A 16,183-nucleotide genomic window follows, 5' to 3' on the forward strand; every position below is an offset into this window, starting at 1 on the left:
TTAGACTTGAGATTGAAGAACTCCCTTTTCTTAGAGTTCAACTGTTGCCATAGCAATTAACTGCTACCGCTAAGCTACATTTTAATTTATTGCATAGTGCACAGACATAAGGCCATTCTGTAGGGAAGGAATTGCAGATTGCTTTTAGTTTGTGAATATATGGTGAAGGTTTTCGACCATGAAGCAGAAGCCGCGTATTAGAATCACTTTCTGATGCTTGTCACCCTTATTGTCTAAGAGGTTCCAGTCTTTAAACAGAAATAGTATGAGTGCAGTGAAAAGGGCAGCCTTGACAGAGATCTAAGTATATGTTCTTTTACCTGACATGCATCTCTGTGGAATTCAGTCTCCACAAGTGACAGAGGACACAGCTAACATCCATCTCCCATGCTGAATATATTAAGATATATTGTAGACTGCCTGCAACATATTACAAGGCCTTACTAAAGTTATGTAGTGTTTAACTGGCATTGCTGCCACTAAACTGTGAGACAGCACATCTTCAGTATATTCTGTAATACTAGAGTGCATATATATATAGTGTGTGTATATATATATATATATATATATATATATATATATATATACACACAGTATATATATATATATATATATATATATATATATATATATATAAAAATATTATCCAAATCGTATGAACCAATATTCATTATGAACTTTGCAAAAAGTTTGTAACAAGATTGTAAAGATGGAGGCCGCACAATTTAAAGGGAATATTTCACTAGGTTTATGCTGCCTTAGAATAGGGTATCATAAACTAAGGACAGATATGCTGAATTGAACGGTGTGTTACTTACATTGTTCTGTTAATTATTCTGTTCATTTGTAACACACCACTCCCTCCACCCTCCAGCTGCTTATTGACAGCTGAATGCCTATAGACAGCAAAGGTAGATAACTGCCAATCAGCAGCCGGTGGACGGATTGCACTGTTTCTCATGAATATCAAGGACTACTGAGCACACACAAATAATGAAGAGGACTAGTTCTTGTTATTCAGGAGGATATCTCTGAATCATCTACACAGGACAATGTCTCAGCAAGCCTCAGCAAATTCAACCCAAGAAAAAATAGCAAAAAGCAAAAAACTTTATATTTTAGATTCTTCAATCTCAGCTAACTCATGACAGAACGGAAGTCTTTCCAAGATACATGGCAATGAGCATGGCAAACAGCACAAAGTTGCAGTGTTATAAAGTAAAATGTAAGGTCACCTATCTAGAACCTTAAGCTTAGCTGAATCTGGGTAGTGCAACAGGACAATTTTCTCAAGCACAATAGTAAATATTGAAAAGCATGGCTTGAAAAAGAAAACATGTTCCAATATCCCATTCAAATTTCAGTCCTTAACTCAATTAAAAGGTTGTATCTACACTTGGGACTATCCGGCCAGGACCCCTTTTGTGCCATGCCAAGGGAGGGAGGGAGTAAAAAAAATAACATACACTCACCTCCCTGACTCCTGACGCTTCTGGTTTGAGGAAGTGGCAGAGCAGGCCTGCTTGGCCATTCATTGGCAGAGACCACTATAGACTCTGAATGGCCAAACAGGGCTGCTCTATCACTTCCCAGAACCCAGAAGTGAGCCGCGGAATACAGGTGGCAACTCGGGAGCCAGTGAGGTGAGTGCATGTTATCTTTCTCCACTTATCCCCTCCATTGCATGGTTTCAAACTTTTTATTTTTTCACTTTATTTTTGTTAAATAATGACACTTGGAACCTGCTGAGTGTTGCTGTTCATCTGAGATTGTATTTAAGTATTTTAAGACTTTCAAACAATTCGATTTTTACCATGTTCTGTAATGTAAAATTATTGAATTAAAAGATGGTGTGCTCCCTTTTTCCTATAATCATTTGTTTATTCATTTAGTATTTTTACTTTTATATATACATATATATATATATATATATATATATATATATATATATATATATATTTACTATAATGTCCAGGATCCGCATTTTAAATTTTGCTCCCCCCCTCCCCCCCCCCAAAAAAAAAAAAAAATGCGGAAGATAGAAGAAAAAAAATCAGATATCTAGATACAAAAATAAAAGTCCTGCTGAGAGGCAGCTGTTTTAGCACAACAAATCCTGAAAATAGAGGGCATACGACATAGCAGGAAACAAAGTACTTTGTTGGAAAGTTACAGCCCACAGTGTTTCACAGTAAGACATCAATCAACAATATATTTTCTGATGGATGTGTGGGATAGTATCACAATGCAGTAGTTGACAGATGCCCTATTTATCCTACTCCCACTCTGCAAGTGAATAAGATAAATACATTTTTCTTCAGAATCTCCAAGAATTCTCCAAATTATTATTAGAAATCATACTTGAATAGTTAAAGTCTGTGCATATGTCATAAAAAGATGAAGGTTTTGTCCTGAGTTTATTCATAGGATGGTCACTGGGGATAGACACTAAATACTTCACTAGCTGTCAGAAATACAGTATATACAACATCTAACAAAAAAGATGACCTCTGTGTGGCAATATGTAAATTTATAGGTGCCGTATTATGCCTCTGGGCAACAATGAACATCACATAACAATAAAAAGTATAGAAATAACTGTATCCAATCCAATAAAGTTATGACACTATACAGCATAGGTGTCCAACCTGCAGCCCTCCAGCCACCAGTAGTGTAGTGATACGCATGAGGTATTTTTTCCACTCACCTGAGCAAAGTGATCTTCAAATCTCTCCAGGTATATGTAAGTTTATTTTTTATCTATAATATGTCATATTTCTGGTATTTTTTTTTCACAAGGACATTAAGGTTTAAAAAGGGGTATTCTTAGTGAGATGATGGTCCTGACTAGGGATGAGCGAACTGAACTGTTACGAACCAGATTCGTTACGAACTTTGCAAAAGGTTCGGTTCGGTACCGAACCGAACTTTCAAAAGGTTCGTGACGAAGTTCGTTAAAACCGCAACGGCGTCGCAAAACTGTATTGTTTTCACAGAATGGAAGAGGATATAAGGAATTATTACTCCTATAATCCCTTTTATCCTTTTATTATGTGAATATCAAGGTGTGTGACGTCACTACAGGAACAGGAAGTGCCTGAGCGTCCATGCTCTTTCTCATTGTGTGTCTAGACTGCAGAGAGAGAGGAGCTCCGTGCTAGTTAGGGAGGGAAAGCACAAAGATAGATAGGCAAACAAGTATAAATTTACAGAGAGGTAGAGAGAGGGAGAGATAGGCAGAGATAGGAAGTAAAAAACTTGTGATATCCAGAAAATAGTCAAACACCGATATATCACAAAATATCTTTATTACTTGCTCGAAATAGTATAAAGCACAGGATAGTGGTTGAGGGGGGGGGGGGCAGAGGCTGTGTGACCACTAATCACAATCATTTATGCCAACAACAACCTTAGTATAAGAGGGAGTGTAGGCCGCCCACAATTTATTCTTTAACGTCAAGCCTGATGTTCGTCTCCCTGGCCAGGCTCAACAGGGCCCTCTTGGCCTCTTGGTGGTGGAGTCATGGTGCGTGCCTCCGTCAGATGAGGTTCTTTATTCTCTTCATCCGATGAGGCTTCTGCTGTTTGTTGAGCTTCTTCATCTCTGCTGACAAATGAACAGTGGACAAAATCTGTTATAACAAACATGTTAGCAACATTGTAACAATTCTCAAGAACCAATATGCATCCAATGCAGGATTTTACTTAGGCTTTTTGTGTCCTTTTTTATCCAGTATGTCCAATGTGTGTTAGCCTTTGCACATAATCTAGACTATTGATCAACATTCTCACACTGCTCCCCAAAAATAATGCTCAGGGAAAATAATATGTCTGTAAAGAAATAGTAATTTATTCTCACATCTTGCTCTAATTAGGCCTTGGCTCCCTAAAAATCTCACTTGAGAAATGAGTGGGACATTGTTAGGTCATATGTAATCATTGGGGCACATTTGTCGCCATTTATCCTGTCCGTGTTTTGTAGCTAAATCGAACTCCAGTTAGGTCTTACATCATCGACTTATTAAACAATTTTTAGTATCCAGTTAGGGCACGCTGCATTTATAAAGAATATTGAGTGTACAGCCGGGGGAGCATTATTGTTAGTAACTTTATTATTATCCAGTTCCAGAAATATATAGGTCCCCCTGCAGGAAGCTCGATGTATATAATCTGTCTACGTAACACATGTCTATATGTCTGCACACATAACAGACTGAACTAATACTGATATCATCTGATCCTAGCATGGACAGATGCAATTAAGACACACACTTACTGGCGCCGTCTGCTGGCATTCAAAATGAAACGCAGCATTGGGGCAAAACGCAAAGAGCCAAGTTCTTCTTGTGAGGCCACACGCCTCATCAGCTGCCGTCGCTCCCTGATGAATCTGTCCCTCACACTGGACCACCTGGTCTCCACATGTTTGGCTAAAAGCAAAAAACGTACAGACATTAGTAATATATGAGCGTCAGGTGACCATAACAGTAGAGTTTCTTGTTTGACATAGTGGGTAAATACCTTACCAATGATCAACTTCTGTAATCTACTATGCTTGTCCCAACCTGGGTACACAATCCGGGCAACCTCCCTCCATGCGGCACTCCGCCTTAGCCGGCTTGTGTACCCAGGCGCAGGGCCGTCTTATAGCAGTGGCCGAGCATGGACCTTAATAAAAAGATAAATAAATAATATAAACCTCTTGCAAACAATGCTCGCTTGGTAAGGTAATAGCTAGTCGAGGCTTTTTCCTTGTTAGAGGCAAGGTTGCTGATTAATATGATGTCACTTATGTGGGTGGGTTATGGAGCTTCCCGTGCTGCTAACTTCGTCCCTCTCCCTCCATGATGTCTGCTGCCAGCCCATATCATATATACAGTACACAACTACTCCCATCATGTGGTCATAGTGTAAGCCTCAAATATTTAAAACATAACATAATAATGAATTCGACACCACAATCCGGAGGGGGGATGGGGGAGTGAGTTAGCTGCACGGGCAGCTCGCTAACACTAACCATAAGTCACACCCTCGTTTCTCAGCAACATGTGATCAAACAAAGAAAATTCCTGAAGAGATATTACACAAACATAGTGAATCAAACATAATTAGCGGCACATTGGCTACAATTGGAAATACATTGCATTATGTTTCACAGACACATAGCCTAAGGGTACAAACACATACACCGTATACACAGCCTATTTACTGCTGCGATACACAGCAAATACGCAACAGATACGCAGCAAATACGCAACAGATTAGATCTAAATAACTGAACACAGCATCAAATCTGCACCACCAAATCTGCTGCAGATCTGCTGCGTATTTGCTGCGTATCTGCTGCATATACGGTGTGTGTGTTTGTACCCTAACAAATATAAATGTATAGTGCGATTTAGAGCTAACCCTTATGGGCAAGCCATAGGAATTACACACATTCGTAGGGACGTGAACTACTATCAGCAATGTATGGTAACCAATGTAGTCACACAGGGCAATAGGTGGGGGCAAAAATCCATAATAAACATTTAGCTTCGTCATAAATAAAGATCATTCATGACTAACTTGTAATTGAGAAATTAGGAAGGAAAGAGCCTTTAACAACACATATATAAAATGAAGCATTGTAAAGTACCGGGACAGAATGTAAGCATTATTGAGAACAGATATCTGATATATTCGAAGACCAGACCTGTACATTTAATTTTGACACTAACTCTAAAAATACATCAAGTGACTGTCACACACATCGCTTCTCAGACTCACAATGATAAGCCAAAAAGCGGTAAGCTGTTAGAACTCCACCTATGTCAACATTTATTAACTCATTAATGGCAAGGCGTTATCAAATAGTTACTTGTAAGATTAGTCCATAAACGTCGATGAGTGATTTATCGATAACCATTTCTGCCTCCATCGATTTGTCTTCACAGTTCTAAATAGGCCAATTGAGTGAATTGCTTTCACTCTTCAGATGTGAAAATACAGAAAATGGTGAAATAACCTTGGCATATACACACAGGAACAAAAAAATGATACATTTGTTATTTTGTTTCTCAAAACAACCACGTGACCCCCTAGATGCAATTGTATCATGGCCAGTGAACCTGCTTTGTAGGAGTAAGTAAATTTAGTTTGTCAGAACTTTGTAAGCCGAGGAACAAAAATAGAAATATAATCATCACTAGCAGTAGTGGATTATAATAGGGGCGTTTTGGGCGGCAGCCCGGGGCCCTGAGCTCCTGGGGGGCCCTGAGCTCCTGGGGGGCCCATGACCACCCAAAAAGACTTATACTTTCAATGGTGTACTGTCTCCTGGCTACACTTCTGCCATGATTTGCAAAAAAAAAATCACAGTTTTTTATGGCAATTTTGCACGAATCAGGAAATCATGACATTATCTATCCTGTACTTTGAACGCCAGGCTAGTGCTTCCATAGTTACAGTGGGGTGGGGGGGCCCAGGCTTGGTGAACAGCCCGGGGCCTATGGTAAAGTTAATCCGCCCCTGATCACTAGTAGTCTGTTTTTAATTATACTGGCCTGTAATCGATCAACTGCTGCCTCTTCTTCTTAAGTAGCCTCTCCTCAATAATACTGGACTGGAATCAATCAACTGCTGCCTCCTCCTGCTGCTCAACTTGTCTCTTCTCAACAATACTGGCCTGGGTGCAATCAAGTGCTGCCGCATCCTTCTTGTAAACTTTTTTTCCAATATTTTTTTTCACTATTTTGGCACTTTTATTCACTATATTTTATTAATTTTATACCCACATATAATATGTAATATCTTTAGGTTGCCAATTTGCAACATGGGGGGGGGGGTTGCAAGGATGATCTTCTTCCATCTTTAAACATACTTTGCACACAGTTAAGCATACCCTTTTTAAACAGCTTTAATTAAATTCTATTAAACACAGCTCTCTCCACATATGGAAGAATTTTCAATGAAAATGATCCTTTCATCTGTAGTATTATATTGGGGTGACCATTGAGGTAGAAGACATAATGAGTTGTGCTAAAAAGGATGCTGTGTAATAGATGTCTTAATAAAGTTTTATTTTCCAACCTGTTATCCCCAAAGTTATCCCCTATCCTAGCCCCAAAAGTCCTTCCCTTCATGATTTAAAGAACAGTAACCACAGTCTCCCATTACAATAGAGTGGGAGCCACAGAAACAATTACATCAACTTAAGGATATACTGTATATCGGCCCTACCCAGTAACGTGGCTAGATATTATCAGCAGGTAGAGGCTATGGGGGAGATTTATCAAAGGGTGTAAAATTTAGACTGGTGCAAACTGCCCACAGCAACCTATCACAGCTCAGCTTTCCTTTCAGCACTGCCTAAACCTTAGCTGTGATTGGTTGCTGTGGGCAGTTTGCACCAGTCTAAATTTTACACCCTTTGATAAATCTCCCCCTATGTGTGTATCACGGTGCTGTACAGGGTGCTCCTCATACATGCAAAGGTATATTGTATAAACATCACAATAGTAGATATATAGTAAAGGGCACTCACCGTACTTACATTCAATCTTTATTTCATATAGAAAACTTTAAATCAGCAGGCGTATTCATGTTGGGTTCGGATGCTATACACTTGTTAGTACAAGCTATGACAGCTATTTCGCGCACATTTCGTGTTTCATCTAATCTATTTCGCGTTTCATCTAATCAGATGCTATTTCATGTGCATGCACGCTTCATCTAATCAGATGAAGCGTGCATGCATGCGAAACAGCTGTCATAGCTTGCGCTCACAAGTGTATAGAGTCTGAACCCGACATGAGTATGCTTGCTGGATTTTAAGTTTTTTATATGAAACAAAGATTAAATGCAAGTACGACGAGTGTTCTCTACTTTATATCTACCACAGAAACAATTAAGTACAGTGCTTCTAGCAGCATCAAAAGAGAATTGCGAGCGGTCTAAGCAGTGTAAGCAAGTTATTCCCAAGTAAGAACTATGCAAGCATTTGAAATTCTGTCACACACTGCCAGGACATAGAAGCCTCTCTGCATACCAATAATCCTGCAAAGTGTGATTATAGAGATAGAGGCAGCTCATACACAACACTACAGCCAATTACTGGCATCAGTGGTCATCTGCACTTGCACTCAGTTTTTATACATTTTTAGGCTATGTTCACACAACGTGAATATCCGGCCGTTTCATGACCCCAGCTGGGTCACGGAATGGCCGGTTTCTGGCCAGATCATCGCTGTCGATGCATCAGCACGCGCCCCCATCAGAGCTTCCCCCTGCACACTATGGAGCGAGCGGTCAAGGCCGCACGGGATGTGTATGCGCTCCGTCCGGGATCCCATTGAAACTAAGGCATTGTTCCACCTCGCCAAAGGTACGCCCGTTGTTGCCATCGGCAAGAACGGCCGTACTTTAACGTAGTGTGAACATAGCCTTAATTCTGGAAAATAGGAAAACTGAGCTGTGGTCTAGGAGAAGTTTTAAAATAAAAACATTTGGGTGGAAATGGAGCAGTTTGCTTTTGTAAGTGTCACAATGTCTCTAGCAGTAGTTCTAAAAAGAAATTTCATTCTCTATTTCCAGTCAAGTTGAATACACAAATTGAGCTTCAGTAGGTTTTTCAGTCGTTTTTATTCACAATCAACTAAGTTATATTTAAACAATTTATTCATTTTGGATGTAGTTTAGATTTGCCAATTTACACGCTTTTTAAAAATGTGCTCACTTGGCAAATTGAATCTCTTATTTTGACTTCAATCACCTTACATTAAAAAGTCAAATGGTAACATACAGAAACCATATCCAGAGCTATTGTTTTATAATGACATGAGAAGGCTTAAAAGCTGTTCACCCTTTGATAGCCGTCTTTCAGATCCATGCAGGGGATTATAGAGAAGTACAGTGGATTGACTGGAAGCCAAGAGTCTCCTGCAGGGAGGGCAGAATGTTAATAGTTGAGATTTCAAAAAACAAAGAACATTTCAGTAACTTATGACTTTGCTAGTCTGCCGAGTTCATCAGAGTCACATCAAAGGGTAAACATAGAATTCATCAAAATTCTTTACATATCTAAAGAAAAGAATAAATTCTGCACATACTGTAAATGTGACTTCAAAACTGAACACATTATAAGGCTTAATAATAAATGAGTCAAAGATGAAGGCTCTTTGCGAAAATGTGCATCAGTGTATGGTGCTATGCTGATATGTGGTTAGTATAAATAATTTTTTTCTTTTTTGCACCGTTGCACAGTATGTCCATATAATCCTCTGTTTCCGAATTTTCACCAAGTCATACATGGCTCTTTTTTTGCTGCATAACCAAAAGTCTTTTCAGTGTCTGGTCATGGATTGCTTTCCTCATGCTCTCTTCTGAAGTCTGGGCCCAGCATGCTTCACAGTCTGGATGATGTTTGGGGTTGAGGTTCTTCTTTCACTAAATGTGTCATTTTGCATTTGTATTAAAATAAGGTCCCCTTTTGTCTCATTACTCATAAATCATTTGCCCTGTGTTGCCTGGCACTAATTTTTGTATAGGTAATATACTTATGAGTGTAAATTTAAACTTATTTACATTCACAATATTAACCCCATAAGGCACCAGTAAGGGGATATAGGGAGGGCTCACAACATGATAACTGCCTATGCATACCACTAATAGCCTACTAAGGCTATTAATCCATTTAAATATTGCTGTCAAAACTGTCATTTGAGGTTCAGCGGCATAGATTGGCAACCCACTGCTAGATCACCAGGAAATATTCTGTTGTACAGGCAGCCCGGGGCCTCTGCTAGGATTCCTAGGCTGCGTGTACTCACTGATTGCTATAGGATGCCTTCAGCAGCATGTAGTAATCGAGTGCCGAGATAATTAATCAATGCAGTACATATGTACTGCATTGATTACTATAAACAATTAATGCATTTCTTATAGAAGAGCCATAGTGGGACCATAAAAGTAATAATAATATAATATATAAATAAATTCATCTCATAATAAAAGTTTAACGCTTTAATTACAGAGCCAGTTTTCATTTTTGTGCTTTAGCTTTTTTCCTACTCGTGTTTAAAAGGCCACAGCGCTTGCATATTTTTCCCTACAGACCTACATGATCCCTTGTTTTTTGCAACACTAATTATACTTTGCAATTACAGACTTATTTTTTTCATAAAATATGCTGCAAAACCAGAAAAAAAAAATATTACATTGTGCAATGACATTGGAAAAAGGTGAAATTATTTTTGAGCGGTTTCCTGTTTAAACAGTTCATCCTATGGTAAAATTGACATTTTATCTATGTTCCTCAAGTTAGTACAATTACAACAATATGTAATTTGTATAACTTTTATTTTATTTGATGGCTTTTAAAGAATTTAAATCTTTAAAAAAAACTAAATGTGTTTAAAATTGCTCTATTCCCATTCTTATGACACTTTTTTTGTTTGGTCTATGGGGCTGTGTGAGGTGTCATTTTTTTGCGCCATGATCTGTACTTTCTTTTGGTACCTTGCTTGCGTCAATGCAACTTTTTGATTTTTTTTATTTTTTTTTTTAGTTTCTGGATTTGATGTAAACAAAAAATGCACAATTTTGCACGTCGGTGTTTTTTTGTGCTAACACTGTTTTCCGTGCAAAATCAGGAATGTGATAATTTAATAGTTTGGGTGATTATGCACACAGCGACACCAAATATATACATTTTTTATTTTTATCTATAAAATGGAAAAAGGGGGTGATTTAAACATTTTATTAGGGGAGAAGATATACAATGCTGTGTATATAATAGAGCACTGATCCATTAGATCAGTGCTCTATTATTCTATATTCTCTAGTATACTCATTGTGCTTTGTTAAGAAGTTAAATCACCTCACTTGTCCTAAAAAATAAATAAGTTGTGTGGAGACCTTAACAAAACTGCCTTTTTGCAACCTGTGGATAGAAAGTGCTGTTTTGGAGTTTTCGTTCCTCGTAAGTAGACAGTAGGGTACATGTTGGTGAGATATTTTCAATGCAGATCTTGGAAGGTACTTGTTTTCCTTGCAGAGATCCTTCTGGTATAAATAGCCTTAGGGCTTGTTTACACCATAGGAAGCACTTGTTCTTGGTCTTTCTGAGCTGCAGGTAGCATAGGGGTAGGCATTTTGGTTCGGAACCAGGCTGACATCTCCCTTTTTCACATTGAAGTCAGTGAAAGCAAGATTTTGGGCAGTAACACTACCCTGATTGTACCATCAAGTACCCTAAAATATACTGGCAAATAGCAGGAACTCAATATTTCTAATATTCCTAGTTATGTTTTAAGGTGCCTTAATAGGTGACACTAGAGAAACAGTTCTTCCTTCTGGGAGACAGATAATATGCATTGTTGCATTTTGATACCAGCTTGATTAAAATTAGACTATCATGCTGTAGGAACAATTTGTTGGAGCTGATTTTCATTTTGAAATTCTGCAGCTTTTAATGTAAAATTTGTTGGAGAAAATAGTAATAGAAAAAGATTTAATGATCAAGGTAAATTATATTGATGGTATTTTGACTGTATGTATTATAAAATGTAAATATAATTGATAACGACAAATATTCATCTTCTCTAATTTGGATATATATTATAAAGTTATCTATTTTTGTACATGCATATAACATACATGTTTAATGTTCTTTGGTTCTCCTCATATTGTTTTTAGATGGAAATTGCATTCAGCTGCACAAGTAACCTCTGCAGAATTACAATTAATTTGACCTTTATTCGAAAACTTTGTGAACAAGAAGTATAATTAATAGATGCCCAGTGTATAATAAATTTGCAGTCTTTACAAGGTGGTGCATTGCTAGAAGCTTTGCAGCCATTAATTATTAACAAACCAGGTACCGCCGATGCTGATATTAGCATTTGTATCCCCGTTAAAAGTTTTTTTTTTTTTAAAGCAAAAGAAGTGTTGTTTGTTAAGTGTTTATGCATGGAGTACCGGAGACTAGTAGTTAAAAGTATTAGATAGATAGATACCAAACTGACCCTATTATACAGCAAGAAATATCACAACTAGTGATGAGCGAATAGTGAGATATTCAAATATTCGATATTCGTACGAATATCCCGCGAATATTCGAATATTCGATTAAATATTCGATCCCATTAAATTCTATGGGAACAAGTATTCGATTAGTGAAAAACATCTATTTGACCGTTTGGAGGGTAAAACCGGAAGCTGGGGGATTTGAACGCTTATCGAATATTTATCGAATATTCGCGGGATATTCGTACGAATTTCCAATATTCGAATATCTCACTATTCGATCGAATATCTATTCGATTGAACAGTATTCGCTCATCACTAATCGCAACACAAAAAAAAAGTCCTTCCTTTGTATTTGCAATGTTTTTAGGATCCACCTTTATTTTTGACTTAAAAAAACACCACAAAAAACTGCAGTTTCGAATCACAGTGGATTTCACCCTGAGAGTTCCGTAGTGTTATTAGTGTCATTTACTAGTGTCTATTAGTGTCATTTTCTCTGTGCTGTCCCGCTGTAGCCACTGAATGGCTGAGAAGGACGTCCAGGAACCGGGAACAGGAGAAAAAGGTGGACAAAGGACTAGTAATGAGCCAACCTATGGATATTAGGGTTCGACTGGTTTGTTCAAACTTGAAAAAAAAAAATCTGAGAATTTTAAACCAAACTTTAGCTCAGACACAATTAAAGTCAATGGGGGCTCGAACTTTGGGCCCAAAGGTGTTAATGAACCTTTGAAAAAGATTGTTAAATTAAAAAAATAATAATTGAATATGAAATGTAATTTGAAATTGCAAGCCCCTTCCAGAAGTGGCTCACACACTCCAGTTGTTCACACATATCATCTGCTGCTTTTAAAATGCTTGGACACAGTTATCTCAAATGGAATTGATGTGGTAATATATTGTCAATAGACATTTCAGGTTATATAAAATAACAAGACAAACAGATGCAGACATAATACATCAATTTAGCCAAAAATAAAAACTGGTAACTTAAAATTAACTGGCAATTTAAAATTAATTTAAACATTTTATAAAATAGCAGCATTTTTTTTTCCTAATGCATTTGACAAGAATATATCAGTGGCCCCCAACTGTTTTTCATTAGCCCAGCTGTAGTTACTCTCATACAACATAGAATTTATTTTTTTTGTTACAAACATGAAAAAACAATGTTAGTGGCCCTAAACTCATGCAGCATAGACTTTTATTGGACTAGACTTTGCCCCCTTCCTCTTGTCTCACTGTTGTTCTGTCAGCCCCAACGCCTCAGCACAGATTTACTGTTTATCTTACTGTTTTAGTAAACTTTTTCAGGCCTTTCTATCCCTGCCTGCATTAGCAACTTTTCCCTAGTGTGAACAGAGGTCTAAATCTCTGGACATTTTTTCACTGTCTTCTCTTGTCTCACTGACGTTCTGACAGACACCAGCCTCTCAGCACAGACAACTGCACTGTTGTGCCCTGAAAAGGGCAGTTAGTTTCTCTCCCTATCTGCAGCACCAACCAGTGTTATTATACAGCAGGGTCAAATGTCCTGCCTGACCAATCACAGCCATGCCTCTTTGAGCATGCTTACACTGTCGAAGGAAAACAGTGATACGTATGACTTTATTTAAGAACAATGTACCAATGTGCAAACAGACCCATTACTGTTCTTGAATCAGTTTGTGTGCACAAACATGTAGTTTCATGCACAAACTCAAACTTTGTGGTTCGAACTTACTCATTCTTACCAAGAACACTTAACTAATACTATAATACACTATTGACACTCCTTTTTGTTCTCAAGCCCTAATCTTACATTAATAGCGTAACAGTCCAGATATCTCTGCATGACAGGCCCGGTGCTCAGTTATCTCCACCATTGCACAAACCAATAGTAAAGGAACCCTAACTTTACCAACTCCCTCAATTCTCTCACACGAGGAGAAATGTAAAGAAAAAAAAAAAGCCACCCAGTCCAGAATGGTATCTCTTCATTAATAAACAAAACTATATTTCCTATGTAAAAATAACTACAATGGTGATAACCCACTTTTATACATTTTTCATTAAGAAAAACAATACAGACAAAGCCTAAAATAAAAGCTATGGATCACAAAAATAATTGCAATTATACCCTTCTCTGTCTCGAAGCAGGTATGGCAATGTTTAATTATCACAGTGTTCTATATTTTTCTACTTTGGAAATACAGTATTTAGCAGTGAGTCTATGATCAAAACTATTATTTGAGAATTTTTGTACTTATCTAAGAATTACTTTTAGCTCTTGGCCAGTTTTAGCTTTTCTGCTGAGATAATTTAAATGATGCCCCATCCTATTTAAAATCATATTAAAAATCACTTGCAGAAGTGGCATATCAGTTTATATCTAATTAAGGGGACATCTACAGAGAGCACATAATATAACCCTTACTTCCACAGGATTGGAGATAAAAAACAAAATGTCCCCAGAATGAGTTCAACGGTGGATAGGGAATAACTACTTGAGATAGCAATACCCCTTTAAAGCAGGCATAATTGGTAATATGACTGTTTCCTTTTTTTTTTTTTTTTTTTTTTTTTGGTTTAAATATTTTTATTTATCACTATAACCGCTTAAACACAATTCATGTTCAACAAAATTAACATAATCCCAAAACACACTTCATAATCGTCAAAATTAATACAATACCAAACCCCCCCCCCACCCCTCACCCACCCCGCCCCCCATTCTATAGGAGAGAGAGAGAAAAAGGGGGAAAAAAAAAAAAGAGAGAGAATAATCTATATCCAAGGGTCACTAGGACCGCAACCATAATTCTTGGGTTTGTTCATCCGCCCTACTGATCCAAACACCCCATATTGAATTGAAGATCTCATTGCCTTTCTTTTTATACTGGGACTGAATCATTTCATACCCTTTAACCCTACCCACTGCCTCCCACCAACAATCCACGGCTGGAGGAGTTGCCGCGATCCAGCTGCGCAGGACCTGCAATCTAGCCAAAAACAGAAGTTTAGAAACCAGACGCACCTCCCTGCCCAGCTGAACCGTACAGCCCAGGATAGTATACAAGGCACCACAAGGAAATAGCACACCGGTCACAGATTTAACAACATTCGTTATACTCTCCCAGTAGTGCCTCAACTTCCTGCAGCTCCACAACATGTGGGTGTAATTCGCATCTTGTTGGCCACATCTAGGGCACACCCCACCCACATTCCTACCCATCTTACTTAAGATAACCGGGGAGTAGTGCAGTCTATTAATAATCCTAAGTTGTATTAACTGATGGTTCTTATTAATAGAGGCCCTACTACTACTTGCTAGAACATTGTCCCACTCTTCGTCAGAGATCGGGCCGATCTCTCTTTCCCACGATTGCTTCTTAGTCAGCAACGGCCTGCGAGCCCGTATCTCCCTTAATTCGTTATATATATTCCTCATCTCACCGCGTCTAAAACCCAACGTGTTCTTAAGAGTGCAAAGAAACTCTACATCCACTACTATAAGTCTATCCCTGTCTATAATAGAAGCAGCGTGCGCTAACTGGTGATAATAGAATCTAAACTTGTCCGGAAGCAAGAACTGTTCTTGCAGCTCAAGGAAGGGCTTAATTACCCCCTCACTAAAAACTTGTGAAATCTTCAAAATACCCTTATCCTTCCATAACTTTGAATAACCAATATCGTGAAAAGCAAGAAAATTATGATTCTCCCACAACGGGGAAAAAATCGTGGAGGCATCTATACCTACCAATTTACGTATCTGTGCCCATATTCTATCCCATACCTTTAACTTAGAAAAAATATAAGTGTTACTAAACTGCGATCTATGCCCTTCCAAATATGTGAAAAGGGACTCTGGGCTCGCAGGGCGTCGCTCCAAGAGAAACATGCCCAGCGGGGAGTGCATATTTCTGCAGATCTGAAGTAGATTGATCGCGTAGAAATATAACAAAAAGTCCGGCAGGTCAAACCCTCCCCGGTTTATGGGTAATGTGAAAGTAGAGTACCGGGTGCGCGGCTTCTTCTTCCCCCAAATAATTTTATTCAAGACCCTCTCCAGTGACCTGAAGAACCCCATGGTAATCCAGGTCGGGGATGCCCTAATGAAATACAGAACCTGGGGTTGTATGACCATTTTTATCAGGGCCGCCCTGTCAGCCATCGCAAGAGGTAATTTTGCCCA

General features: G+C 38.3%; 1 long non-coding RNA gene across 1 annotated transcript in view; it reads right to left on the minus strand.

Moving 5' to 3' along the window:
- Positions 1-8,719: 8,719 nt before the first annotated feature.
- LOC138767164 (uncharacterized) overlaps positions 8,720-16,183 on the minus strand; it is a 161,573-nt gene continuing 154,109 nt past the window's right edge. The window contains exon 3 of the long non-coding RNA XR_011358772.1: positions 8,720-8,919. This is a non-coding gene — a long non-coding RNA (uncharacterized lncRNA). The remainder of the gene's footprint in view (positions 8,920-16,183) is intronic.

Source organism: Dendropsophus ebraccatus, chromosome 11, assembly GCF_027789765.1.
Source record: "Dendropsophus ebraccatus isolate aDenEbr1 chromosome 11, aDenEbr1.pat, whole genome shotgun sequence".
In the NCBI taxonomy this organism is placed as follows: Eukaryota; Metazoa; Chordata; class Amphibia; order Anura; family Hylidae; genus Dendropsophus; species Dendropsophus ebraccatus.